Source organism: Hydractinia symbiolongicarpus, chromosome 2 (genome assembly GCF_029227915.1).
Source record: "Hydractinia symbiolongicarpus strain clone_291-10 chromosome 2, HSymV2.1, whole genome shotgun sequence".
Taxonomy (NCBI): domain Eukaryota; kingdom Metazoa; phylum Cnidaria; class Hydrozoa; order Anthoathecata; family Hydractiniidae; genus Hydractinia; species Hydractinia symbiolongicarpus.
This window is the reverse complement of record NC_079876.1, coordinates 17,735,993-17,759,416: the sequence shown is the minus strand read 5'-3', so window position 1 is coordinate 17,759,416 and position 23,424 is coordinate 17,735,993. Positions and strand designations below refer to the sequence as shown.

Genomic DNA, 23,424 nt, shown 5'->3' with positions numbered 1-23,424 from the left:
TTTCAAGTTGTGAAGACACAAGGGAAATGCATATAATTCTAAAGATGCCCTTATTTTGATCGTCAAAGTACCTTGCCTGTAATAACTCCAACAATTCTTCTGTCAGCGTCGGTGGTGTAAAGGTTAGCATTGTTGCCTTCCAAGCAATAGATCCGGGTTCGATTCCCGGCCGACGCATATCGCTACTAAATTACATGTTCTAGTCTATTAAATTCAGTACGTGTCGTTTCTACTTTGAAGGTGATTACGAGGGCAAATTTTGTTTGGACAGTTAATGCTTTCAAGTTGTGAAGACACAAGGGAAATGCATATAATACGTAAGATGCCCTTATTTTGATCGCCAAAGTACCTTACCTGTAATAACTCCAACAATTCTGCTGTCAGCGTCGTTGGTGTAAAGGTTGACATTGTTGCCTTCCAAGCAATGGATCCGGGTTCGATTCCCGGCCGACACATTTGGCCGCTAGATTTCATGTTCTAGTCTATTAAATTCAGTTCTTGTGGTTCCTACTTAAAAGATGATTAGGAGGATAAATTTCTTTTGACACTTAATGTTTTCAAGTTGTGAATATACAAGGGAAATGCATATAATACGAAAGATTCCCTTATTTTGATCGCGAAAGTACCTTACCTGTAATAACTTCAACATTTTTTCTGTCAGCGTCGGTGGTGTAAAGGTTAGCATTGTTGCCTTCCAAGCAATAGATCCGGGTTCGACTCCCGGCCGACGCATTTCGCTACTAGATTACATGTTCTAGTCTATTAAATTCAGTACGTGTCGTTTCTACCTTGAAGGTTGTTAGCAGGGCAAATTTTGTTTGGACAGTTAATGCTTTCAAGTTGTGAACACACAAGGGAAATGCATATAATACGAAGGATGCCCTTTTTTTGATCGCAAAAGTTCCTTACCTGCAATACCTCCAACAATTCTGCTGTCAGTGTCGCTGGTGTAAAAGTTAACATTTTTGTCTTCCAAGCAATAGATCCTGATTCACTTCCCAGTTGACGCATTTGGCTGCTAGATATGATGTTCTAGTCTATTAAATTCTGTACGTGTGGGTTCTCCTTTGAAGATGACTAGGAGGGCAACTTGTTTTTGCCAACTAATGTTTTCAAGTTGTGAAGACACAAGGGAAATGCATATAATACGAAAGATTCCCTTATTTTGATCGCGAAAGTACCTTACCTGTAATAACTTCAACATTTCTTCTGTCAGCGTCAGTGGTGTAAAGGTTAGCATTGTTGCCTTCCAAGCAATAGATCCGGGTTCGACTCCGGGCCGACGCATTTCGCTACTAGATTACATGTTCTAGTCTATTAAATTCAGTACGTGTCGTTTCTACCTTGAAGGTGATTAGCAGGGCAAAGTTTGTTTGGACAATTAATGCTTTCAAGTTGTGAACACACAAGGGAAATGCATATAATACGAAGGATGCCCTTTTTTTGATCGCAAAAGTTCCTTACCTGCGATACCTCCAACAATTCTGCTGTCAGCGTCGGTGGTGTAAAAGTTAAAATTTTTGTCTTCCAAGCAATAGATCCTGATTCACTTCCCAGTTGACGCATTTGGCTGCTAGATATGATGTTCTAGTCTATTAAGTTCTGTACGTGTGGGTTCTCCTTTGAAGATGATTAGGAGGGCAACTTGTTTTTGCCAACTAATGTTTTCAAGTTGTGAAGACACAAGGGAAATGCATATAATACGTAAGATGCCCTTATTTTGATCGCGAAAGTACCTTACCTGTCATAACTCCAACAATTATCCTGTCAGCGTCGGTGGTGTAAAGGTTAGCATTGTTGCCTTCCAAGCAATTGATCCGGGTTCGATTCCCAGCCGACGCATTTGGCTGCTAGATTGCATGTTCTAGTCTATTAAATTCAGTTCTTGTGGTTCCCTCATAAAAGATGATTAGGAGGATAAGTTTTTTTTGACACTTAATGTTTTCAACTTGTGAATACACAAGGGAAGTGCATATAATACGAAAGATTCCCTTATTTTGATCGCGAAAGTACCTTACCTGTCACAACTCCAACAATTATGCTGTCAGCGTCGGTGGTGTAAGGGTTAGTATTGCTGCATTCGGAGCAATAGATCTGGGTTCGATTCCCGGCCGACGCATTTCGCTGCTAGATTACACGTTCCAGTCTATTAAATTCAGTACGTGTCGTTTCTACCTTGAAGGTGATTAGCAGGGCAAATTTTGTTTGGACAGTTAATGCTTTCAAGTTGTGAAGACACAAGGGAAATGCATATAATACGAAGGATGCCCTTATTTTGATCGCAAAAGTTCCTTACCTGCAATACCCCCAACAATTCTGCTGTCAGCGTCGGTGGTGTAAAAGTTAACATTTTTGTCTTCCAAGCAATAGATCCTGATTCACTTCCCAGTTGACGCATTTGGCTGCTAGATATGATGTTCTAGTCTATTAAATTCTGTACGTGTGGGTTCTTCTTTGAAGATGATTAGGAGGGCAACTTGTTTTTGCCAACTAATGTTTTCAAGTTGTGAAGACACAAAGGAAATGCATATAATACGAAAGATTCCCTTTTTTTAATCGCGAAAGTACCTTACCTGTCACAACTCCAACAATTCTGCTGTCAGAGTCGGTGGTGTAAAGGTTAGTATTGTTGCCTTCCGAGCAATAGATCCGGGTTCGATTCCCAGCCGACGCATTTGGCTGCTAGATTGCATGTTCTAGTCTATTAAATTGAGTACGTGTCGTTTCTACTTTGAAGGTGATTAGGAGGGCAAATTTTGTTTGGACAGTTAATGCTTTCAAGTTGTGAAGACACAAAGGAAATGCATATAATACGAAGGATGCCCTTATTTTGATCGCGAAAGTGCCTTACCTGCAATACCTCCAACAATTCTGCTGTCAGCGTCGGTGGTGTAAAAGTTAATATTTTTGTTTTTCAAGCAATAGATCCTGGTTCACTTCGCAGTTGACGCATTTGGCTGCTAGATATGATGTTCTAGTCTATTATATACCTACGTGTGGGTTCTCCTTTGAAGATGATTAGGAGGGCAACTTGTTTTTGCCAACTAATGTTTTCAAGTTGTGAAGACACAAGGGAAATGCATATAATACGTAAGATCCCCTTATTTTGATCGCGAAGGTACCTTATCTGTAATAACTCCAACAATTCTTCTGTCAGCGTCGGTGGTGTAAAGGTTGACACTGTTGCCTTTCAAGCAATAGATCCGGGTTCGATTCTTGGCAGACACATTTGGCCGCTAGATTTCATGTTCTAGTCTATTAAATTCAGTACGTGTCGTTTCTACCTTGAAGGTTATTAGCAGGGCAATTTGTTTTTGGACAGTTAATGCTTTCAAGTTGTGAATACACAAGGGAAATGCATGTAATACGAAAGATTCCCTTATTTTGATCGCGAAAGTACCTTACCTGTCACAACTCCAACAAATATGCTGTCAGCGTCGGTGGTGCAAAGGTTAGTATTGTTGCATTCCGAGCAATAGATCCGGGTTCGATTCCCGGCCGACGCATTTGGATGTTAGATTTCATGTTCTAGTCTATTAAATTCTGTACGTGTGGGTTCTCCTCAGAAGATGATTAGGAGGGCAACTTGATTTTGCCAACTAATGTTTTCAAGTTGTGAAGACAGAAGGGAAATGCATATAATACGTAAGATACCCTTATTTTGATAGCGAAAGTAGCTTACCTGTCATAACTCCAACAATTCTGCTGTCAGCGTCGGTGGTGTAAAGGTTGACATTGTTGCCTTCCAAGCAATAGATCCGGGTTCGATTCCCGGCCGACACATTTGGCCGTTAGATTTCATGTTCTAGTCTATTAAATTCAGTTCTTGTGGTTCCTACTTAAAAGATGATTAGGAGGATAATCTTTTTTTGACACTTAATGTTTTCAAGTTGTGAATACACAAGGGAAATGCATATAATACGTAAGATTCCCTTATTTTGATTGCGAAAGTACCTTACCTGTCACAACTGCAACAAATATGCTGTCAGCGTCGGTGGTGTAAAGGTTAGTATTGTTGCATTCCGAGCAATAGATCTGCGTTCGATTCCCGGCCGACGCACTTGGCTGTTAGATTTCATGTTCTAGTCTATTAAATTCAGTTCTTGTGGTTCCTACTTAAAAGATGATTAGGAGGACAATTTTTTTTTGACACTTAATGTTTTCAAGTTGTGAAGACACAAGGGAAATGCATATAATACGAAGGATGCCCTTATTTTGATCGCGAAAGTGCCTTACCTGCAATAACTCCAACAATTCTTCTGTCAGCATCGGTGGTGTAAAGGTTAGCATTGTTGCCTTCCAAGCAATAGATCCGGGTTCGATTCCCAGCCGACGCATTTCGCTGCTAGAATACATGTTCTAGTCTATTAAATTCAGTAGGTGTCGTTTCTACCTTGAAGGTGATTAGCAGGGCAAATTTTATTTGGACAGTTAATGCTTTCAAGTTGTGAAGACACAAGTGAAATGCATATAATACGAAGGATGCCCTTATTTTGATCGCGAAAGTACCTTACCTGTCACAACTCCAACAATTATGCTGTCAGCGTCGGTGGTGTAAAGTTAACATTTTTGTCTTCCAAGCAATAGATCCTGGTTCACTTCCCAGTTGACGCATTTGGCTGCTAGATATGATGTTCTAGTCTATTAAATTCTGTACGGGTGGGTTCTCCTTTGAAGATGATTAGGAGGGCAACTTGTTTTTGCCAACTAATGTTTTCAAGTTGCGAAGACACAAAGGAAATGCATATAATACGAAAGATACCCTTATTTTGATCGCGAAAGTACCTTACCTGTCACAACTCCAACAATTATGCTGTCAGCGTCAGTGGTGTAAAGGTTAGCATTGTTGCCTTCCAAGCAATAGATCCGGGTTCGACTCCCGGCCGACGCATTTCGCTACTAGATTACATGTTCTAGTCTATTAAATTCAGTACGTGTCGTTTCTACCTTGAAGGTGATTAGCAGGGCAAATTTTGTTTGGACAGTTAATGCTTTCAAGTTGTGAACACACAAGGGAAATGCATATAATACGAAGGATGCCCTTTTTTTGATCGCAAAACTTCCTTACCTGCAATACCTCCAACAATTCTGCTGTCAGTGTCGCTGGTGTAAAAGTTAACATTTTTGTCTTCCAAGCAATAGATCCTGATTCACTTCCCAGTTGACGCATTTGGCTGCTAGATATGATGTTCTAGTCTATTAAATTCTGTACGTGTGGGTTCTCCTTTGAAGATGACTAGGAGGGCAACTTGTTTTTGCCAACTAATGTTTTCAAGTTGTGAAGACACAAGGGAAATGCATATAATACGAAAGATTCCCTTATTTTGATCGCGAAAGTACCTTACCTGTAATAACTTCAACATTTCTTCTGTCAGCGTCAGTGGTGTAAAGGTTAGCATTGTTGCCTTCCAAGCAATAGATCCGGGTTCGACTCCCGGCCGACGCATTTCGCTACTAGATTACATGTTCTAGTCTATTAAATTCAGTACGTGTCGTTTCTACTTTGAAGGTGATTAGCAGGGCAAAGTTTGTTTGGACAATTAATGCTTTCAAGTTGTGAACACACAAGGGAAATGCATATAATACGAAGGATGCCCTTTTTTTGATCGCAAAAGTTCCTTACCTGCGATACCTCCAACAATTCTGCTGTCAGCGTCGGTGGTGTAAAAGTTAAAATTTTTGTCTTCCAAGCAATAGATCCTGATTCACTTCCCCGTTGACGCATTTGGCTGCTAGATATGATGTTCTAGTCTATTAAGTTCTGTACGTGTGGGTTCTCCTTTGAAGATGATTAGGAGGGCAACTTGTTTTTGCCAACTAATGTTTTCAAGTTGTGAAGACACAAGGGAAATGCATATAATACGTAAGATGCCCTTATTTTGATCGCGAAAGTACCTTACCTGTCATAACTCCAACAATTATCCTGTCAGCGTCGGTGGTGTAAAGGTTAGCATTGTTGCCTTCCAAGCAATTGATCCGGGTTCGATTCCCAGCCGACGCATTTGGCTGCTAGATTGCATGTTCTAGTCTATTAAATTCAGTTCTTGTGGTTCCTACATAAAAGATGATTAGGAGGATAAATTTTTTTTGACACTTAATGTTTTCAACTTGTGAATACACAAGGGAAGTGCATATAATACGAAAGATTCCCTTATTTTGATCGCGAAAGTACCTTACCTGTCACAACTCCAACAATTATGCTGTCAGCGTCGGTGGTGTAAGGGTTAGTATTGCTGCATTCGGAGCAATAGATCTGGGTTCGATTCCCGGCCGACGCATTTCGCTGCTAGATTACATGTTCCAGTCTATTAAATTCAGTACGTGTCGTTTCTACCTTGAAGGTGATTAGCAGGGCAAATTTTGTTTGGACAGTTAATGCTTTCAAGTTGTGAAGACACAAGGGAAATGCATATAATACGAAGGATGCCCTTATTTTGATCGCAAAAGTTCCTTACCTGCAATACCCCCAACAATTCTGCTGTCAGCGTCGGTGGTGTAAAAGTTAACATTTTTGTCTTCCAAGCAATAGATCCTGGTTCACTTCGCAGTTGACGCATTTGGCTGCTAGATATGATGTTCTAGTCTATTATATACCTACGTGTGGGTTCTCCTTTGAAGATGATTAGGAGGGCAACTTGTTTTTGCCAACTAATGTTTTCAAGTTGTGAAGACACAAGGGAAATGCATATAATACGTAAGATCCCCTTATTTTGATCGCGAAGGTACCTTACCTGTAATAACTCCAACAATTCTTCTGTCAGCGTCGGTGGTGTAAGGGTTGACACTGTTGCCTTCCAAGCAATAGATCCGGGTTCGATTCTTGGCAGACACATTTGGCCGCTAGATTTCATGTTCTAGTCTATTAAATTCAGTACGTGTCGTTTCTACCTTGAAGGTGATTAGCAGGGCAATTTTTTTTTGGACAGTTAATGCTTTCAAGTTGTGAATACACAAGGGAAATGCATGTAATACGAAAGATTCCCTTATTTTGATCGCGAAAGTACCTTACCTGTCACAACTCCAACAAATATGCTGTCAGCGTCGGTGGTGTAAAGGTTAGCATTGTTGCCTTCCAAGCAATAGATCCGGGTTCACTTCCCAGTTGACGCATTTGGCTGCTAGGTTTGATGTTCTAGTCTATTAAATTCTGTACGTGTGGGTTCTCCTTTGAAGATGATTAGGAGGATTAATTTTTTTTGACACTTAATGTTTTCAAGTTGTGAATACACAAGGGAAATGCATGTAATACGAAAGATTCCCTTATTTTGATCGCGAAAGTACCTTACCTGTCACAACTCCAACAATTATGCTGTCAGCGTCGGTGGTGTAAAGTTAACATTTTTGTCTTCCAAGCAATAGATCCTGGTTCACTTCCCAGTTGACGCATTTGGCTGCTAGATATGATGTTCTAGTCTATTAAATTCTGTACGGGTGGGTTCTCCTTTGAAGATGATTAGGAGGGCAACTTGTTTTTGCCAACTAATGTTTTCAAGTTGCGAAGACACAAAGGAAATGCATATAATACGAAAGATACCCTTATTTTGATCGCGAAAGTGCCTTACCTGTCACAACTCCAACAATTATGCTGTCAGCGTCAGTGGTGTAAAGGTTAGCATTGTTGCCTTCCAAGCAATAGATCCGGGTTCGACTCCCGGCCGACGCATTTCGCTACTAGATTACATGTTCTAGTCTATTAAATTCAGTACGTGTCGTTTCTACCTTGAAGGTGATTAGCAGGGCAAATTTTGTTTGGACAGTTAATGCTTTCAAGTTGTGAACACACAAGGGAAATGCATATAATACGAAGGATGCCCTTTTTTTGATCGCAAAAGTTCCTTACCTGCAATACCCCCAACAATTCTGCTGTCAGCGTCGGTGGTGTAAAAGTTAACATTTTTGTCTTCCAAGCAATAGATCCTGGTTCACTTCGCAGTTGACGCATTTGGCTGCTAGATATGATGTTCTAGTCTATTATATACCTACGTGTGGGTTCTCCTTTGAAGATGATTAGGAGGGCAACTTGTTTTTGCCAACTAATGTTTTCAAGTTGTGAAGACACAAGGGAAATGCATATAATACGTAAGATCCCCTTATTTTGATCGCGAAGGTACCTTACCTGTAATAACTCCAACAATTCTTCTGTCAGCGTCGGTGGTGTAAGGGTTGACACTGTTGCCTTCCAAGCAATAGATCCGGGTTCGATTCTTGGCAGACACATTTGGCCGCTAGATTTCATGTTCTAGTCTATTAAATTCAGTACGTGTCGTTTCTACCTTGAAGGTGATTAGCAGGGCAATTTTTTTTTGGACAGTTAATGCTTTCAAGTTGTGAATACACAAGGGAAATGCATGTAATACGAAAGATTCCCTTATTTTGATCGCGAAAGTACCTTACCTGTCACAACTCCAACAAATATGCTGTCAGCGTCGGTGGTGTAAAGGTTAGCATTGTTGCCTTCCAAGCAATAGATCCGGGTTCACTTCCCAGTTGACGCATTTGGCTGCTAGGTTTGATGTTCTAGTCTATTAAATTCTGTACGTGTGGGTTCTCCTTTGAAGATGATTAGGAGGATTAATTTTTTTTGACACTTAATGTTTTCAAGTTGTGAATACACAAGGGAAATGCATGTAATACGAAAGATTCCCTTATTTTGATCGCGAAAGTACCTTACCTGTCACAACTCCAACAATTATGCTGTCAGCGTCGGTGGTGTAAAGTTAACATTTTTGTCTTCCAAGCAATAGATCCTGGTTCACTTCCCAGTTGACGCATTTGGCTGCTAGATATGATGTTCTAGTCTATTAAATTCTGTACGGGTGGGTTCTCCTTTGAAGATGATTAGGAGGGCAACTTGTTTTTGCCAACTAATGTTTTCAAGTTGCGAAGACACAAAGGAAATGCATATAATACGAAAGATACCCTTATTTTGATCGCGAAAGTGCCTTACCTGTCACAACTCCAACAATTATGCTGTCAGCGTCAGTGGTGTAAAGGTTAGCATTGTTGCCTTCCAAGCAATAGATCCGGGTTCGACTCCCGGCCGACGCATTTCGCTACTAGATTACATGTTCTAGTCTATTAAATTCAGTACGTGTCGTTTCTACCTTGAAGGTGATTAGCAGGGCAAATTTTGTTTGGACAGTTAATGCTTTCAAGTTGTGAACACACAAGGGAAATGCATATAATACGAAGGATGCCCTTTTTTTGATCGCAAAACTTCCTTACCTGCAATACCTCCAACAATTCTGCTGTCAGTGTCGCTGGTGTAAAAGTTAACATTTTTGTCTTCCAAGCAATAGATCCTGATTCACTTCCCAGTTGACGCATTTGGCTGCTAGATATGATGTTCTAGTCTATTAAATTCTGTACGTGTGGGTTCTCCTTTGAAGATGACTAGGAGGGCAACTTGTTTTTGCCAACTAATGTTTTCAAGTTGTGAAGACACAAGGGAAATGCATATAATACGAAAGATTCCCTTATTTTGATCGCGAAAGTACCTTACCTGTAATAACTTCAACATTTCTTCTGTCAGCGTCAGTGGTGTAAAGGTTAGCATTGTTGCCTTCCAAGCAATAGATCCGGGTTCGACTCCCGGCCGACGCATTTCGCTACTAGATTACATGTTCTAGTCTATTAAATTCAGTACGTGTCGTTTCTACTTTGAAGGTGATTAGCAGGGCAAAGTTTGTTTGGACAATTAATGCTTTCAAGTTGTGAACACACAAGGGAAATGCATATAATACGAAGGATGCCCTTTTTTTGATCGCAAAAGTTCCTTACCTGCGATACCTCCAACAATTCTGCTGTCAGCGTCGGTGGTGTAAAAGTTAAAATTTTTGTCTTCCAAGCAATAGATCCTGATTCACTTCCCAGTTGACGCATTTGGCTGCTAGATATGATGTTCTAGTCTATTAAGTTCTGTACGTGTGGGTTCTCCTTTGAAGATGATTAGGAGGGCAACTTGTTTTTGCCAACTAATGTTTTCAAGTTGTGAAGACACAAGGGAAATGCATATAATACGTGAGATGCCCTTATTTTGATCGCGAAAGTACCTTACCTGTCATAACTCCAACACTTATCCTGTCAGCGTCGGTGGTGTAAAGGTTAGCATTGTTGCCTTCCAAGCAATAGATCCGGGTTCGACTCCCGGCCGACGCATTTCGCTACTAGATTACATGTTCTAGTCTATTAAATTCAGTACGTGTCGTTTCTACCTTGAAGGTGATTAGCAGGGCAAATTTTGTTTGGACAGTTAATGCTTTCAAGTTGTGAACACACAAGGGAAATGCATATAATACGAAGGATGCCCTTTTTTTGATCGCAAAACTTCCTTACCTGCAATACCTCCAACAATTCTGCTGTCAGTGTCGCTGGTGTAAAAGTTAACATTTTTGTCTTCCAAGCAATAGATCCTGATTCACTTCCCAGTTGACGCATTTGGCTGCTAGATATGATGTTCTAGTCTATTAAATTCTGTACGTGTGGGTTCTCCTTTGAAGATGACTAGGAGGGCAACTTGTTTTTGCCAACTAATGTTTTCAAGTTGTGAAGACACAAGGGAAATGCATATAATACGAAAGATTCCCTTATTTTGATCGCGAAAGTACCTTACCTGTAATAACTTCAACATTTCTTCTGTCAGCGTCAGTGGTGTAAAGGTTAGCATTGTTGCCTTCCAAGCAATAGATCCGGGTTCGACTCCCGGCCGACGCATTTCGCTACTAGATTACATGTTCTAGTCTATTAAATTCAGTACGTGTCGTTTCTACTTTGAAGGTGATTAGCAGGGCAAAGTTTGTTTGGACAATTAATGCTTTCAAGTTGTGAACACACAAGGGAAATGCATATAATACGAAGGATGCCCTTTTTTTGATCGCAAAAGTTCCTTACCTGCGATACCTCCAACAATTCTGCTGTCAGCGTCGGTGGTGTAAAAGTTAAAATTTTTGTCTTCCAAGCAATAGATCCTGATTCACTTCCCAGTTGACGCATTTGGCTGCTAGATATGATGTTCTAGTCTATTAAGTTCTGTACGTGTGGGTTCTCCTTTGAAGATGATTAGGAGGGCAACTTGTTTTTGCCAACTAATGTTTTCAAGTTGTGAAGACACAAGGGAAATGCATATAATACGTGAGATGCCCTTATTTTGATCGCGAAAGTACCTTACCTGTCATAACTCCAACACTTATCCTGTCAGCGTCGGTGGTGTAAAGGTTAGCATTGTTGCCTTCCAAGCAATTGATCCGGGTTCGATTCCCAGCCGACGCATTTGGCTGCTAGATTGCATGTTCTAGTCTATTAAATTCAGTTCTTGTGGTTCCTACATAAAAGATGATTAGGAGGATAAATTTTTTTTGACACTTAATGTTTTCAACTTGTGAATACACAAGGGAAGTGCATATAATACGAAAGATTCCCTTATTTTGATCGCGAAAGTACCTTACCTGTCACAACTCCAACAATTATGCTGTCAGCGTCGGTGGTGTAAGGGTTAGTATTGCTGCATTCGGAGCAATAGATCTGGGTTCGATTCCCGGCCGACGCATTTCGCTGCTAGATTACATGTTCCAGTCTATTAAATTCAGTACGTGTCGTTTCTACCTTGAAGGTGATTAGCAGGGCAAATTTTGTTTGGACAGTTAATGCTTTCAAGTTGTGAAGACACAAGGGAAATGCATATAATACGAAGGATGCCCTTATTTTGATCGCAAAAGTTCCTTACCTGCAATACCCCCAACAATTCTGCTGTCAGCGTCGGTGGTGTAAAAGTTAACATTTTTGTCTTCCAAGCAATAGATCCTGGTTCACTTCGCAGTTGACGCATTTGGCTGCTAGATATGATGTTCTAGTCTATTATATACCTACGTGTGGGTTCTCCTTTGAAGATGATTAGGAGGGCAACTTGTTTTTGCCAACTAATGTTTTCAAGTTGTGAAGACACAAGGGAAATGCATATAATACGTAAGATCCCCTTATTTTGATCGCGAAGGTACCTTACCTGTAATAACTCCAACAATTCTTCTGTCAGCGTCGGTGGTGTAAAGGTTGACACTGTTGCCTTCCAAGCAATAGATCCGGGTTCGATTCTTGGCAGACACATTTGGCCGCTAGATTTCATGTTCTAGTCTATTAAATTCAGTACGTGTCGTTTCTACCTTGAAGGTGATTAGCAGGGCAATTTTTTTTTGGACAGTTAATGCTTTCAAGTTGTGAATACACAAGGGAAATGCATGTAATACGAAAGATTCCCTTATTTTGATCGCGAAAGTACCTTACCTGTCACAACTCCAACAAATATGCTGTCAGCGTCGGTGGTGCAAAGGTTAGTATTGTTGCATTCCGAGCAATAGATCCGGGTTCGATTCCCGGCCGACGCATTTGGATGTTAGATTTCATGTTCTAGTCTATTAAATTCTGTACGTGTGGGTTCTCCTCAGAAGATGATTAGGAGGGCAACTTGATTTTGCCAACTAATGTTTTCAAGTTGTGAAGACAGAAGGGAAATGCATATAATACGTAAGATACCCTTATTTTGATAGCGAAAGTAGCTTACCTGTCATAACTCCAACAATTCTGCTGTCAGCGTCGGTGGTGTAAAGGTTGACATTGTTGCCTTCCAAGCAATAGATCCGGGTTCGATTCCCGGCCGACACATTTGGCCGCTAGATTTCATGTTCTAGTCTATTAAATTCAGTTCTTGTGGTTTCTACTTAAAAGATGATTAGGAGGATAATTTTTATTGACACTTAATGTTTTCAAGTTGTGAATACGCAAGAAAAATGCATATAATACGAAAGATTCCCTTATTTTGATCGCGAAAGTACCTTACCTGTCACAACTGCAGCAATTATGCTGTCAGCTTCGGTGGTGTAAAGGTTAGTATTGTTGCATTCCGAGCAATAGATCCGGGTTCGATTCCCGGCCGACGCATTTGGCTGTTAGATTTCATGTTCTAGTCTATTAAATTCAGTTCTTGTGGTTCCTACTTAAATGATGATTAGGAAGACAATTTTTTTTTGAAACTTAATGTTTTCAAGTTGTGAAGACACAAGAGAAATGCATATAATACTAAAGATGCCCTTATTTTGATCGCAAAAGTACCTTACCTGTAATAACTCCAACAATTGTTCTGTCAGCGTCGGTGGTGTAAAGGTTAGCATTGTTGCCTTCCAAGCAATAGATCCAGGTTCGATTCCCGGCCGACGCATTCGCTGCTAGATTACATGTTCTAGTCTATTAAATTCAGTACGTGTCGTTTCTACCTTGAAGGTGATTAGCAGGGCAAATTTTGTTTGGACAGTTAATGCTTTCAAGTTGTGAAGACACAAGGGAAATGCATATAATACGAAGGATGCCCTTATTTTGATCGCGAAAGTGCCTTACCTGCAATACCTCCAACAATTCTGCTGTCAGCGTCGGTGGTTTAAAAGTTGATATTTTTATCTTCCAAGCAATAGATCCTGGTTCACTTCCCAGTTGACGCATTTCGCTGCTAGATATGATGTTCTAGTCTATTAAATTCTGTACGTGTGGGTTCTCCTTTGAAGATGATTAGGAGGGCAACTTGTTTTTGCCAACTAATGTTTTCAAGTTGTGAAGACACAAGGGAAATGCATATAATACGTAAGATGTCCTTATTTTAATCGCGAAAGTACCTTACCTGTAATAACTCCAACAATTCTTCTGTCAGCGTCGGTGGTGTAAAAGTTAACATTTTTGTCTTCCAAGCAATAGATCCTGGTTCACTTCCCAGTTGACGCATTTGGCTGCTAGATATGATGTTCTAGTCTATTAAATTCTGTACGGGTGGGTTCTCCTTTGAAGATGATTAGGAGGGCAACTTGTTTTTGCCAACTAATGTTTTCAAGTTGCGAAGACACAAAGGAAATGCATATAATACGAAAGATTCCCTTATTTTGATCGCGAAAGTACCTTACCTGTCACAACTGCAACAATTATGCTGTCAGCGTCGGTGGTGTAAAGGTTAGTATTGTTGCATTCCGAGCAATAGATCCGGGTTCGATTCCCGGCCGACGCATTTGGCTGTTAGATTTCATGTTCTAGTCTATTAAATTCAGTCCTTGTGGTTCCTACTTAAAAGATGATTAGGAGGACAAATTTTTTTTGACACTTAATGTTTTCAAGTTGTGAAGACATTAGGGAAATGCATATAATACGAAAGATGTCCTTACTTTGATCGCGAAAGTACCTTACCTGCAATAACTCCAACAATTATCCTGTCAGCGTCGGTGGTGTAAAGGTTAGCATTGTTGCCTTCCAAGCAATAGATCCGGGTTTGATTCCCGGCCGACGCATTTGGCTGCTAGATTACATGTTCTAGTCTATTAAATTCCGTTCGTGTGGTTTCTACTTTGAAAGAGATTAGGAGGGCAAATTTTTTTGGACAGTTAATGTTTTCAAGTTGTGAAGACACAAGGGAAATGCATATAATACGAATGAAGCCCTTATTTTGATCGCGAAAGTGCCTTACCTGCAATACCTCCAACAACTCTGCTGTCAGCGTCGGTGGCGTAAAAGTTAACATTTTTGTCTTCCAAGCAATAGATCCTGGTTCACTTCCCAGTTGACGCATTTGGCTGCTAGATATGATGTTCTAGTCTATTAAATTCTGTACGGGTGGGTTTTCCTTTGAAGATGATTAGGAGGGCAACTTGTTTTTGCCAACTAATGTTTTCAAGTTGTAAAGACACAAAGGAAATGCATATAATACGAAAGATTCCCTTATTTTGATCGCGAAAGTACTTTACCTGTCAGAACTCCAACAATTATGCTGTCAGCATCAGTGGTGTAAAGGTTACTATTGTTGCCTTCCGAGCAATAGGTCCGGGTTTGATTCCCGGCCGACGCATTTGGCTTTTAGATTTCATGTTCTAGTCTATTAAATTCTGTACGGGTGGGTTCTCATTTGAAGATGATTAAGAGGGCAACTTGTTTTTGCCAACTAATATTTTCAAGTTGTGAAGACACAGGGGAAATGCATATAATACGAAAGATTCCATTATTTTGATCGCGAAAGTACCTTAGCTGTAATAACTCCAACAATTCTTCTGTCAGCGTCGGTGGTGTAAAGGTTAGCATTGTTGCCTTCCAAGCAATAGATCCGGGTTCACTTCCCAGTTGACGCATTTAGCTGCTAGGTTTGATGTTCTAGTCTATTAAATTCTGTACGTGTGGGTTCTCCTTTGAAGATGATTAGGAGGATTAATTTTTTTTGACACTTAATGTTTTCAAGTTGTGAATACACAAGGGAAATGCATATAATACGAAAGATTCCCTTATTTTGATCGCGAAAGTACCTTACCTGTCACAACTCCAACAATTATGCTGTCAGCGTCGGTGGTGTAAAGTTAACATTTTTGTCTTCCAAGCAATAGATCCTGGTTCACTTCCCAGTTGACGCATTTGGCTGCTAGATATGATGTTCTAGTCTATTAAATTCTGTACGGGTGGGTTCTCCTTTGAAGATGATTAGGAGGGCAACTTGTTTTTGCCAACTAATGTTTTCAAGTTGCGAAGACACAAAGGAAATGCATATAATACGAAAGATTCCCTTATTTTGATCGCGAAAGTACCTTACCTGTCACAACTCCAACAATTATGCTGTCAGCGTCAGTGGTGTAAAGGTTACTATTGTTGCCTTCCGAGCAATAGATCCGGGTTCGATTCCTGGCCGACACATTTGGCCGCTAGATTTCATGTTCTAGTCTATTAAATTCAGTTCTTGTGGTTCCTACTTAAAAGATGATTAGGAGGATAATTTTTTTTTGTAACTTAATGTTTTCAAGTTGTGAATACGCAAGGGAAATGCATATAATACGAAAGATTCCCTTATTTTGATCGCGAAAGTACCTTACCTGTCACAACTGCAACAATTATGCTGTCAGCGTCGGTGGTGTAAAGGTTAGTATTGTTGCATTCCGAGCAATAGATCCGGGTTCGATTCCCGGCCGACGCATTTGGCTGTTAGATTTCATGTTCTAGTCTATTAAATTCAGTCCTTGTGGTTCCTACTTAAAAGATGATTAGGAGGACAAATTTTTTTTGACACTTAATGTTTTCAAGTTGTGAAGACATTAGGGAAATGCATATAATACGAAAGATGTCCTTACTTTGATCGCGAAAGTACCTTACCTGCAATAACTCCAAGAATTATCCTGTCAGCGTCGGTGGTGTAAAGGTTAGCATTGTTGCCTTCCAAGCAATAGATCCGGGTTTGATTCCCGGCCGACGCATTTGGCTGCTAGATTACATGTTCTAGTCTATTAAATTCCGTTCGTGTGGTTTCTACTTTGAAAGAGATTAGGAGGGCAAATTTTTTTGGACAGTTAATGTTTTCAAGTTGTGAAGACACAAGGGAAATGCATATAATACGAAAGAAGCCCTTATTTTGATCGCTAAAGTGCCTTACCTGCAATACCTCCAACAACTCTGCTGTCAGCGTCGGTGGTGTAAAAGTTAACATTTTTGTCTTCCAAGCAATAGATCCTGGTTCACTTCCCAGTTGACGCATTTGGCTGCTAGATATGATGTTCTAGTCTATTAAATTCTGTACGGGTGGGTTTTCCTTTGAAGATGATTAGGAGGGCAACTTGTTTTTGCCAACTAATGTTTTCAAGTTGTAAAGACACAAAGGAAATGCATATAATACGAAAGATTCCCTTATTTTGATCGCGAAAGTACTTTACCTGTCAGAACTCCAACAATTATGCTGTCAGCATCAGTGGTGTAAAGGTTACTATTGTTGCCTTCCGAGCAATAGGTCCGGGTTTGATTCCCGGCCGACGCATTTGGCTTTGAGATTTCAAGTTCTAGTCTATTAAATTCTGTACGGGTGGGTTCTCATTTGAAAATGATTAGGAGGGCACCTTGTTTTTGCCAACTAATATTTTCAAGTTGTGAAGACACAGGGGAAATGCATATAATACGAAAGATTCCATTATTTTGATCGCGAAAGTACCTTAGCTGTAATAACTCCAACAATTCTTCTGTCAGCGTCGGTGGTGTAAAGGTTAGCATTGTTGCCTTCCAAGCAATAGATCCGGGTTCACTTCCCAGTTGACGCATTTGGCTGCTAGGTTTGATGTTCTAGTCTATTAAATTCTGTACGTGTGGGTTCTCCTTTGAAGATGATTAGGAGGATTAATTTTTTTTGACACTTAATGTTTTCAAGTTGTGAATACACAAGGGAAATGCATATAATACGAAAGATTCCCTTATTTTGATCGCGAAAGTACCTTACCTGTCACAACTCCAACAATTATGCTGTCAGCGTCGGTGGTGTAAAGTTAACATTTTTGTCTTCCAAGCAATAGATCCTGGTTCACTTCCCAGTTGACGCATTTGGCTGCTAGATATGATGTTCTAGTCTATTAAATTCTGTACGGGTGGGTTCTCCTTTGAAGATGATTAGGAGGGCAACTTGTTTTTGCCAACTAATGTTTTCAAGTTGCAAAGACACAAAGGAAATGCATATAATACGAAAGATACCCTTATTTTGATCGCGAAAGTACCTTACCTGTCACAACTCCAACAATTATGCTGTCAGCGGCAGTGGTGTAAAGGTTACTATTGTTGCCTTCCGAGCAATAGATCCGGGTTCGATTCCCGGCCGACACATTTGGCCGCTAGATTTCATGTTCTAGTCTATTAAATTCAGTTCTTGTGGTTCCTACTTAAAAGATGATTAGGAGGATAATTTTTTTTTGACACTTAATGTTTTCAAGTTGTGAATACGCAAGGGAAATGCATATAATACGAAAGATTCCCTTATTTTGATCGCGAAAGTACCTTACCTGTCACAACTGCAACAATTATGCTGTCAGCGTCGGTGGTGTAAAGGTTAGTATTGTTGCATTCCGAGCAATAGATCCGGGTTCGATTCCCGGCCGACGCATTTGGCTGTTAGATTTCATGTTCTAGTCTATTAAATTCAGTCCTTGTGGTTCCTACTTAAAAGATGATTAGGAGGACAAATTTTTTTTGACACTTAATGTTTTCAAGTTGTGAAGACATTAGGGAAATGCATATAATACGAAAGATGTCCTTACTTTGATCGCGAAAGTACCTTACCTGCAATAACTCCAACAATTATCCTGTCAGCGTCGGTGGTGTAAAGGTTAGCATTGTTGCCTTCCAAGCAATAGGTCCGGGTTCACTTCCCAGTTGACGCATTTGGCTGCTAGATATGATGTTCTAGTCTATTAAATTCTGTACGGGTGGGTTTTCCTTTGAAGATGATTAGGAGGGCAACTTGTTTTTGCCAACTAATGTTTTCAAGTTGTGAAGACACAAAGGAAATGCATATAATACGAAAGATTCCCTTATTTTGATCGCGAAAGTACCTTACCTGTCAGAACTCCAACAATTATGCTGTCAGCATCAGTGGTGTAAAGGTTACTATTGTTGCCTTCCGAGCAATAGGTCCGGGTTTGATTCCCGGCCGACGCATTTGGCTTTTAGATTTCATGTTCTAGTCTATTAAATTCTGTACGGGTGGGTTCTCATTTGAAGATGATTAGGAGGGCAACTTGTTTTTGCCAACTAATATTTTCAAGTTGTGAAGACACAGGGGAAATGCATATAATACGAAAGATTCCATTATTTTGATCGCGAAAGTACCTTACCTGTAATAACTCCAACAATTCTTCTGTCAGCGTCGGTGGTGTAAAGGTTAGCATTGTTGCCTTCCAAGCAATAGATCCGGGTTCGATTCCCGGCCGACGCATTTCGCTGCTAGATTACATGGTCTAGTCTATTAAACTCAGTACGTGTCGTTTCTACCTTGAAGGTGATTAGCAGGGCAAATTTTGTTTGGATAGTTAATGCTTTCAAGTTCTGAAGACACAAGAGAAATGCATATAATACGAAGGATGCCCTTATTTTGATCGCGAAAGTGTCTTACCTGCAATACCTCCAACAATTCTGCTGTCAGCGTCGGTGGTGTAAAAGTTAACATTTTTGTCTTCCAAGCAATAGATTCTGGTTCACTTCCCAGTTGACGCATTTGGCTGCTAGGTTTGATGTTCTAGTCTATTAAATTCTGTACGTGTGGGTTCTCCTTTGAAGATGATTAGGAGGATTAATTTTTTTTGACACTTAATGTTTTCAAGTTGTGAATACACAAGGGAAATGCATATAATACGAAAGATTCCCTTATTTTGATCGCGAAAGTACCTTACCTGTCACAACTCCAACAATTATGCTGTCAGCGTCGGTGGTGTAAAGGTTAGTATTGTTGCCTTCCAAGCAAGAGATCCGGGTTCCATTCCCGGCCGACGCATTTGGCTGTTAGATTTCATGTTCTAGTCTATTAAATTCAGTTCTTGTGGTTCCTACTTAAAAGATGATTAGGAGGACAAATTTTTTTGACACTTAATGTTTTCAAGTTGTGAAGACACAAGGGAAATGCATATAATTCTAAAGATGCCCTTATTTTGATCGCGAAAGTACCTTACCTGTTAGAACTCCAACAATTATGCTGTCAGCGTCGGTGGTGTAAAGGTTAGTATTGTTGCCTTCCAAGCAATAGATCCGGGTTCGATTCACGGCCGACGCATTTTGCATCTAGATTACATGTTCTAGTCTATTAAATTCAGTACGTGTCGTTTCTACTTTGAAGATGATTATTTACTTATTTTATATATTCTTTCTTTAAATTCGATATACAATATACAATAAAACATGCTAGATACATTAATTAAAAAAAAAAAAAAAAATTTGTTAGCCTTGGGCTAATTGAAATCGACTGTCCTAAAATAAAGTTTCTAAAAAAATAGGAGATTTATATTATAATAATAAGAAGCTAATTCGTATATTCTACGTTACAAATATATGTGGCACAGAGACGACAACTGCACTGAATAAACGGAATGGTGTTTAGCCCGTGATGGAATAAAGACAACGAAGGGGCATTTTGGACAGAGTTTGGAAGCTTCTCCCATAATTTAGAAGCAATATAAGATACGCTTAATAGACCATGCTTTGTGGTGCGAGTTCTGCACCTTTCAAGAGAACTTGATGCACGGAAACTATATGCTGTGTTTTTGAATACAAAAACATCATTCATGTAGGATGGATTCTGTTTCATTTTTGTTTTAAAAACCTCCTTTAACAATTTTCGGCAGAACTTTTCATGAATACTGATTCTGCATTCATTTTCAATTCTGTCGCATAAAAGTCTATTTGCTCTACTATGAATGCTATTAACTTTATGTAGTAGATCTCTACTTGAAAATCCCCATATAAGAGGGCAGTAATTAAATATGCTAGAAATAAATGAATTAGCAATAACATTTCGCTTATAATTAGACATATATGGTGATATACGTTTTAGGGCATTGATCATGGCATTAGCCTTCTTACATAATGGAAGAACATGTTGCCGGAAAGAAAGCTGATTGTCCAGAATTATACCCAACAAATTTACGTATGGAGACTCTTGTAATATATTATTTTTCAAATTTAAAGTTATGGCAGGTAAGGTACTTTCGCGATCAAAATAAGGGCATCTTACGTATTATATGCATTTCCCTTGTGTCTGCACAACTTGAAAATATTAGCTGCCAAAAACAAGTTGCCCTCCTAATCATCTTTTAAGTAGGAACCACAAAAACTGAATTTAATAGACTAGAACATGAAATCTAACAGCCAAATGCGTCGGCCGGGAATCGAACCCGGATCTATTGCTAGAAAGGCAACAATGTCAACCTTTACACCACCGACGCTGACAGCAGAATTGTTGGAGTTATGACAGGTAAGGTACTTTCGCGATCAAAGTAAGGACATCTTTCGTGTTATATGCATTTCCCTTGTGTCTGCACAACTTGAAAACATTAGCTGGCAAAAACAAGTTGCCCTCCTAATCATCTTCAAAGGAGAACCCACACGTACAGAATTTAATAGACTAGAACATCATATCTAGCAGCCAAATGCGTCAACTGGGAAGTAAAACCAGGATCTTTTGCTTGGAAGACAAAAATAATAACTTTTACACCACCGACGCTGACAGCAGAATTGTTGGAGGTATTGCAGGTAAGGCACTTTCGCGACCAAAATAAGGGCATCCTTCGTATTTTATGCATTTCCCTTGTGTCTTCACAACTTGAAAACATTAACTGTCCAAACAATATTTGCCATGCTAATCACCTTCAAAGTAGAAACGACACGTACTGAATTTAATAGACTAGAACATGTAGTCTAGCAGCGAAATGCATCGGCCGTGAACCGAACCCGGATCTATTGCTTGGAAGGCAACAATGCTAACCTTTACACCACCGACGCTGACAAAAGTATTGTTGGAGTTTTTGCAGTTAAGGTACTTTCGCGATCAAAGTAAGGACATCCTTCGTATTATATGCATTTCCCTTGTGTCTTCACAACTTGAAAACATTTCCTGGCAAAAACAAGTTGCCCTCCTAATCATCTTCAAAGTAGAAACGACACGTACTGAATTTAATAGACTAGAACATCATATCTAGCAGCCAAATGCGTCAACTGGGAAGTGAACCAGGATCTTTTGCTTGGAAGACAAAAATAATAACTTTTACACCACCGACGCTGACAGCAGAATTGTTGGAGGTATTGCAGGTAAAGCACTTTTGCGACCAAAATAAGGGCATCCTTCGTATTTTATACATTTCCCTTGTGTCTTCACAACTTGAAAACATTAACTGTCCAAACAATATTTGCCCTTCTAATCACCTTCAAAGTAGAAACGACACGTACTGAATTTAATAGACTAGAACATGTAGTCTAGCAGAGAAATGCATCGGCCGGGAACCGAACCCGATCTATTGCTTGGAAGGCAACAATGCTAACCTTTACACCACCGACGCTGACAAAAGTATTGTTGGAGTTTTTGCAGGTAAGGTACTTTTGCGATCAAAGTAAGGACATCCTTCGTATTATATGCATTTCCCTTGTGTCTTCACAACTTGAAAACATTTCCTGGCAAAAACAAGTTGCCCTCCTAATCATCTTTAAAGTAGAAACGACACGTACTGAATTTAATAGACTAGAACATATAATCTAGTTGCGAAATGCGTCGGCCGGGAATCGAACACGGATCTATTTCTTGGAAGGCGACAATGCTAACCTTACACCACCGACGCTGACAGAAGAATTGTTGGAGTTATTACAGGTAAGGTACTTTCGCGATCAAAATAAGGGCATCTTTAGAATTATATGCATTTCCCTTGTGTCTTCACAACTTGAAAACAATAAGTGTCAAAAAAAATTTGTCTTCCTAATCATCTTTTAAGTAGGAACCACAAAAACTGAATTTAATAGACTAGAACATGAAATCCAACAGCCAAATGCGTCGGCCGGGAATCGAACCCGGATCTATTGCTTGGAAGACCACAATGCTAATCTTTACACCACCGACGCTGACAGCAGAATTGTTGGAGTTATTGCATGTAAGGTACTTTCGCGATCAAAGTAAGGACATCTTTTGTATTATATGCATTTCCCTTGTGTCTTCACAACTTGAAAACATTTCCTGGCCAAAACAAGTTGCCCTCCTAATCATCTTAAAAGTAGAAACGACACGTACTGTATTTAATAGACTAGAACATGTAATCTAGTAGCGAAATGCGTCGGCCGGGAATCGAACCCGGATCTATTGCTTGGAAGGCAACAATGCTAACCTTTACACCACCGACACTGACAGCAGAATTGTTGGAGTTATTACAGGTAAGGTACTTTAGCGATCAAAGTAAGGACATCTTTCGTATTATATGCATTTCCCTTGTGTCTTCACAACTTGAAAATATTTTCTGGCAAAAACAAGTTGCCCTCCTAATCATCTTCAAAGGAGAACCCACACGTACACAATTTAATAGTTTAGAACATCAAAACAAGCAGCCAAATGGGTCGGCCAGAATCGAAACCGGATCTATTGGTTGGAAGGCTACAATACTAACCTTTACACCACTGCCGGTGGCAGCAGAATTGTTGGAGTTATTGCAGGTAAGGTATTTTCGCGATCAAAGTAAGGACATCTTTTGTATTATATGCATTTCCCTTGTGTCTTCACAACTTGAAAACATTTCCTGGCAAAAACAAGTTGCCCTCCTAATCATCTTAAAAGTAGAAACGACACGTACTGAATTTAATAGACTAGAACATGTAATCTAGTAGCGAAATGCGTCGGCCGGGAATCGAACCCGGATCTATTGCTTGGAAGGCAACAATGCTAACCTTTACACCACCGACGCTGACAGCAGAATTGTTGGAGTTATTACAGGTAAGGTACTTTCGCGATCAAAGTAAGGACATCTTTCGTATTATATGCATTTCCCTTGTGTCTTCACAACTTGAAAATATTTTCTGGCAAAAACAAGTTGCCCTCCTAATCATCTTCATAGGAGAACCCACACGTACACAATTTAATAGTTTAGAACA

General features: G+C 39.8%; 23 non-coding genes across 23 annotated transcripts; 21 read left to right on the top strand and 2 right to left on the bottom strand.

Annotated features, from left to right (window-relative positions):
• The first annotated feature begins 105 nt into the window (after nucleotides 1–105).
• On the top strand, nucleotides 106–177 carry Trnag-ucc (transfer RNA glycine (anticodon UCC)). The gene has a single exon. It is a non-coding gene; the product is annotated as a tRNA-Gly (tRNA).
• Nucleotides 178–660: 483 nt separating this feature from the next.
• Trnag-ucc (transfer RNA glycine (anticodon UCC)) lies at nucleotides 661–732 on the top strand. Its single transcript has one exon. It is a non-coding gene; the product is annotated as a tRNA-Gly (tRNA).
• Nucleotides 733–1,770: 1,038 nt separating this feature from the next.
• On the top strand, nucleotides 1,771–1,842 carry Trnag-ucc (transfer RNA glycine (anticodon UCC)). The gene has a single exon. It is a non-coding gene; the product is annotated as a tRNA-Gly (tRNA).
• A 1,592-nt stretch (nucleotides 1,843–3,434) lies between these two features.
• Nucleotides 3,435–3,506, top strand: Trnag-ucc (transfer RNA glycine (anticodon UCC)). Its single transcript has one exon. It is a non-coding gene; the product is annotated as a tRNA-Gly (tRNA).
• Nucleotides 3,507–3,711: 205 nt separating this feature from the next.
• Trnag-ucc (transfer RNA glycine (anticodon UCC)) lies at nucleotides 3,712–3,783 on the top strand. The gene has a single exon. It is a non-coding gene; the product is annotated as a tRNA-Gly (tRNA).
• A 1,036-nt stretch (nucleotides 3,784–4,819) lies between these two features.
• On the top strand, nucleotides 4,820–4,891 carry Trnag-ucc (transfer RNA glycine (anticodon UCC)). Its single transcript has one exon. It is a non-coding gene; the product is annotated as a tRNA-Gly (tRNA).
• Nucleotides 4,892–5,374: 483 nt separating this feature from the next.
• Trnag-ucc (transfer RNA glycine (anticodon UCC)) lies at nucleotides 5,375–5,446 on the top strand. The gene has a single exon. It is a non-coding gene; the product is annotated as a tRNA-Gly (tRNA).
• A 483-nt stretch (nucleotides 5,447–5,929) lies between these two features.
• Trnag-ucc (transfer RNA glycine (anticodon UCC)) lies at nucleotides 5,930–6,001 on the top strand. Its single transcript has one exon. It is a non-coding gene; the product is annotated as a tRNA-Gly (tRNA).
• A 1,590-nt stretch (nucleotides 6,002–7,591) lies between these two features.
• Nucleotides 7,592–7,663, top strand: Trnag-ucc (transfer RNA glycine (anticodon UCC)). Its single transcript has one exon. It is a non-coding gene; the product is annotated as a tRNA-Gly (tRNA).
• A 1,313-nt stretch (nucleotides 7,664–8,976) lies between these two features.
• On the top strand, nucleotides 8,977–9,048 carry Trnag-ucc (transfer RNA glycine (anticodon UCC)). Its single transcript has one exon. It is a non-coding gene; the product is annotated as a tRNA-Gly (tRNA).
• Nucleotides 9,049–9,531: 483 nt separating this feature from the next.
• On the top strand, nucleotides 9,532–9,603 carry Trnag-ucc (transfer RNA glycine (anticodon UCC)). Its single transcript has one exon. It is a non-coding gene; the product is annotated as a tRNA-Gly (tRNA).
• Nucleotides 9,604–10,086: 483 nt separating this feature from the next.
• Trnag-ucc (transfer RNA glycine (anticodon UCC)) lies at nucleotides 10,087–10,158 on the top strand. The gene has a single exon. It is a non-coding gene; the product is annotated as a tRNA-Gly (tRNA).
• A 483-nt stretch (nucleotides 10,159–10,641) lies between these two features.
• On the top strand, nucleotides 10,642–10,713 carry Trnag-ucc (transfer RNA glycine (anticodon UCC)). Its single transcript has one exon. It is a non-coding gene; the product is annotated as a tRNA-Gly (tRNA).
• Nucleotides 10,714–11,196: 483 nt separating this feature from the next.
• On the top strand, nucleotides 11,197–11,268 carry Trnag-ucc (transfer RNA glycine (anticodon UCC)). Its single transcript has one exon. It is a non-coding gene; the product is annotated as a tRNA-Gly (tRNA).
• A 1,037-nt stretch (nucleotides 11,269–12,305) lies between these two features.
• Nucleotides 12,306–12,377, top strand: Trnag-ucc (transfer RNA glycine (anticodon UCC)). Its single transcript has one exon. It is a non-coding gene; the product is annotated as a tRNA-Gly (tRNA).
• Nucleotides 12,378–12,582: 205 nt separating this feature from the next.
• Nucleotides 12,583–12,654, top strand: Trnag-ucc (transfer RNA glycine (anticodon UCC)). The gene has a single exon. It is a non-coding gene; the product is annotated as a tRNA-Gly (tRNA).
• A 481-nt stretch (nucleotides 12,655–13,135) lies between these two features.
• On the top strand, nucleotides 13,136–13,207 carry Trnag-ucc (transfer RNA glycine (anticodon UCC)). Its single transcript has one exon. It is a non-coding gene; the product is annotated as a tRNA-Gly (tRNA).
• Nucleotides 13,208–14,243: 1,036 nt separating this feature from the next.
• Trnag-ucc (transfer RNA glycine (anticodon UCC)) lies at nucleotides 14,244–14,315 on the top strand. The gene has a single exon. It is a non-coding gene; the product is annotated as a tRNA-Gly (tRNA).
• A 1,866-nt stretch (nucleotides 14,316–16,181) lies between these two features.
• On the top strand, nucleotides 16,182–16,253 carry Trnag-ucc (transfer RNA glycine (anticodon UCC)). The gene has a single exon. It is a non-coding gene; the product is annotated as a tRNA-Gly (tRNA).
• Nucleotides 16,254–18,673: 2,420 nt separating this feature from the next.
• Nucleotides 18,674–18,745, top strand: Trnag-ucc (transfer RNA glycine (anticodon UCC)). Its single transcript has one exon. It is a non-coding gene; the product is annotated as a tRNA-Gly (tRNA).
• Nucleotides 18,746–19,504: 759 nt separating this feature from the next.
• Trnag-ucc (transfer RNA glycine (anticodon UCC)) lies at nucleotides 19,505–19,576 on the top strand. Its single transcript has one exon. It is a non-coding gene; the product is annotated as a tRNA-Gly (tRNA).
• Nucleotides 19,577–22,612: 3,036 nt separating this feature from the next.
• Nucleotides 22,613–22,684, bottom strand: Trnag-ucc (transfer RNA glycine (anticodon UCC)). Its single transcript has one exon. It is a non-coding gene; the product is annotated as a tRNA-Gly (tRNA).
• A 481-nt stretch (nucleotides 22,685–23,165) lies between these two features.
• Nucleotides 23,166–23,237, bottom strand: Trnag-ucc (transfer RNA glycine (anticodon UCC)). The gene has a single exon. It is a non-coding gene; the product is annotated as a tRNA-Gly (tRNA).
• Nucleotides 23,238–23,424: the final 187 nt, after the last annotated feature.